Raw genomic sequence first — 4,342 nt, 5'->3', positions numbered from 1 at the left:
ATTTCTTTGTAATGTTGCCTATTACGTCAGTATTACAGTGACACAAAACAACATATCACCCAAATTTTAATTCACAGTTACAGTTCCCAATGGACAAGGCTTAAAGGCAGTGGACAATATTGGTAATTACTAAAAAAAAAATCATCATAAAACCGTTCTTGATTACAAGTAATGGGGAGAGGTTGATGGTGTAAAACATTGTGAGAAACAGCTCCCTCTGATGTGACGTAGTTTTCAAGAAAGAAATAAATGTCCATGATTTTGATTTCGAGACCTCAAGTTTAGAATTTGAGGTCTCGAAATCAAGCATCTGAAAGCACACAACTTCGTGTGACAATGGTATTTTTTCTTTCATTATTATCTCGCAACTTCGACGACCAATTGAGCTCAAATTTTCACAGGTTTGTTATGTTATGCATATGTTGAGATACACCAACTGTTGAGACTAATCTTTGACAATTACCAATAGTGTCCACTGTCTTTAAGTATATACCGAAGTTAATGTATATCTAACAATTACGGTTATTTTTCTGCAGTCCGGTACAGTCGCGTGAAAAGGAAATTGCTGGATACGGCAAGTTAATCAATGACATTAAACAAGTTTACTTTATAAGCAAACATTGATAAATTACATTTTGATACTTGATTGCACTCCGTCCTGGCCAGAAAGTACGCATCGATCAACCATGACGCTTATCCGCATGCACAGAATGTTTATTCTTTTAAAATTGGGGATTTGCTTAATTTTTTTTTCTGTTATGAAAGCTTTACTAAATATGAAATACAGAACAACTTTTCACACAGCCTCATTACTTCATAGTAAAAACGTTCTCAAGAGCGGCTGTGGGAGTAAGGTTGCTTTGTTATTATTCTTATGAGTGATAACCAAACAATAACATAGAAAATGAAACTAAAATAATTATACAAACAACTATCACAAAACATAGGATTCGAACTGCCTCTAGCTGCCGGGCAACCTCGGTAGTCTAGTTGGTAAGACACTGCTCTAGAATTGCAAGGGTCGTGGGTTCGAATCTCACCCGAGTAACATGCCTGTGATATTTTTTTCACAGGACTCGGGAAAGTACTTAGTATACAGTGCTAACACACATCGGTGTATGGGTAAAACCAACATTAATATAACTATCATAAGACTATCAACCAGAAACACATTTCACCAAGTGTGTTTCAAAAGTATCTCTTGGCCAATAGATGTTGCCATGAGAAAAATTCCTCCTCGATTTTGTCACGGACTAAAATGATTAGCATTGCATCTAGTTGCATTCTGAAATGCCAGTGCATTCTCGTTTTACATGCCGGGTAGCTCTGCTTAGCTTCAAAATATTTGCGTTTCTTTCCTATTGATTGTTCAGGGTCAGCTTTAAAAGGCTTAATGCTGAGCTAAACATGAGTAATATACGTCCAAAGTCTGATCCATTGGTCTCTATTTTCTCTTTGCCATTTAAAAAAAAAAAAAAAAAAATGTTCGTTCTGTGTGTTTGTTGGTGTGCCACAGTGAGTCTGTTTTGGTTGATTTTGTATATGTTTAAAATAATGTTTTAAACTTTTCTATATACATTTATTAATGGTTTTAATTTTTATTTTTGTATGATACCTGTTAGTGGCGGCTATCCGCTGTTGGTTATCAATAATAAATAAATGAAATGAATTTAACAGATGTAGTATGGTGTAGCTTAGTTCCATTTGTTTTATATTTTCAGCGCTTTGATCTTGATGAAAACGTTGCTTTACAAATGCTCTCTTGTATGTATTGTATGAATTTAATTATTGCAAATCATTTTAGGTTAGTATCTGGTATTTCCGTTTGACCGAAATCTCAGGGTCATACATAAGTCGTTTGCTTTATCCGTAACAGTGATCACCAAATTGGAAAATTACTACACAAAGCAACATTGAGCTACGCGGGGATCAGTTTTCAGTTTCATTAAAATGAAATCATTGGGACATCATAAAACGTTCAAATGAAGATTCAAGATCTTAAAAGGTTTTTAAGGTTAAAAGTGTGTAACATCTCTTGTATTTTTATAATTTTCTTTTAATTCAAACACGTATTTCCCTCCTCAGAATACGTATATTAATAGTGGTATGGTCTATTCGGTAAGTCATAATTATTATTTGAGACAACATAACGTATGGGTCTCAAATAACAATATCACAAAATATGTATTCCGATTGTTATTGTACGATACAAATGTCCGTGATCAAGCCCCCCGTTTAAAGATTATGCATACATGCCTAAGTTTCCCGAAATGTAGATGAAAATAGTTCACCCAGGTATATTAATACATGGATTATATCATCGCTTTAAGCAGCTTAAAACATGTTTCCAAAAACACTCTTGTGGTCAGATTTGACCTGGATCCGGGTCCCGTGGAGCCTGACCCACTTCTAGTTCATCATGATCCGGAATCTGTGTCAAAATGACACAGAAATGGGTCAAACTGAAGCAGACCCAAGCTAAAATCTAATTTATCACATATTATGATCACATGTGAACAAGGCTGCCGTAGACTGTGCGTACTATTTTCAGACATTGAGATGAAAATACGTTTCCTTGGCAACATTATCTGGGTTTTTTTTTCTCATCTTAGTTTTTAGCAGCTTAAAGGCAGTGGATACAATTGGTAAAAACTCAATATAGTTTATATAAAACCTTTCTTGGTAACATGGGGAGAGATTGACCGAGTATAAAACATTGTGAGAAAGGACTCCCAGAAGTAATGTAGTTTTTGAGAAAGATGTAATTTCCACGAATTTGATTTCGAGACCTCATAATTAAATTTTGAGGTCTCGAAATCAAGCATAGGAAAGGACAGAACTTCGCGTAACGAAGTTTTTTTTCTTCCATTATTATCTCGCAACTTCGATGACCAATTGAGTTAAAATTTTCAAAGGTTATTTTGTGTATGTTGAGATACACCAAGTGAGAAGACTGGTCTTTGACAATTACTAAAGGTGTCCAGTGTCTTTAACCATTTTGCTATCATTCATTCTATATATGCATTTCGGTATTTCTTCCTTATGTCTCTCTCCCAAAACCAATTAAATATGACACAAACTATTAAACCCAATTGAATTACAATACTGAGTCTCAACCCCAATCCCGCATCCCGCGGCCTTGCTTTTTGTTGTATGCGACCTAAATGTATAATTTTCAAAGGGTAATATTGCGGCCGTTCTGAATAGAAATTTACTAAGAATTCATTCGCTTTTAAAAGGAGAAAAATTCATAATGGTGTCTTGTGAAGATGTAGATTGGATTCCGAAACTAGTAATATCATAAATAATAATAATAATGAAAATTTATAAGGCGCCGGTATCCGCCATGACTGACGCTCATGGCGCACTAACAAAAAGAAAAGAAAAGAACAACAAATTAATCACAAAAACGTGAGGAAAACAGGTGGGTTTTTAAGCAGGATTTAAATACAGTCAATGAAGAAGACTGACGAATTTCATCTCTGCATCGCATTCGATTTTGGGTCTGTTGGGTCTAAAAACCGATCGCGAACAAAAATGAAAGACCTATAAACACAGATATGCTTTTCCCAAGTAAAACGCAAATCCAAATAGGCCTAGGCATATTTAAAAGGAAGGCATGTACGATTGGTAATCACAAATTAACGGCAATACAAACTTGGGTTGAAGCCCACAAGCATTAAAAAATCCCTTCACATCAAAGTGCGTGTGGTTATGTAAAACATATCGGTTTTCATGCCCCCAAATTTGAATTTGAGAAGCGTGACTGTGTATTTCTTTCAGGGATTATTCATCCATGCGTGGATTTATCCGCTGCGCATTTTTTGCGATATCTTACAAACGCAACCACCTTTTGAAATAAAAAATATCACAAGTTAGTTATACACAATCATCTACGTTTATGTATAGGATTGGGGGGAAAAAAAATCGAACGGTTCAAAAAACCATTGAATGCACAAATAAATTAGAATATGAGGAGGAACGCTTATCAAACTGAGTATTCCTAATTGGGATTATTTTTCCATGTGTGGACGATATTCGCTCTGGATTTTCGGCGATCTAAAAAAAAAACAAGTTAGTTTTATTGCATTTATCTAAACTTTTTGGGGGTTAAAGCAATCAAACGGTTCCAAAAACCAAAGATAGCTGTGCCTTTAAAAGTGTCTAGTCGTATGGATAAATATCTAAAAACGAAAATTACACGAATCACAACACGCGACAGGTCGCGTGTTCACCTTGCTAACCAATTACTAGCCTTCACACTGTAGATGTTCAGAGCTGATTGGGTCAAATTGTCTTTGACAATCAATTAGCCTGATTAGGGTCACTGAACCCTGTGATT

The sequence above is a fragment of the Asterias amurensis genome, chromosome 17, assembly GCF_032118995.1.
Source record: "Asterias amurensis chromosome 17, ASM3211899v1".
Taxonomy (NCBI): Eukaryota; Metazoa; Echinodermata; class Asteroidea; order Forcipulatida; family Asteriidae; genus Asterias; species Asterias amurensis.
Note: the sequence above shows the minus strand (reverse complement) of the source record.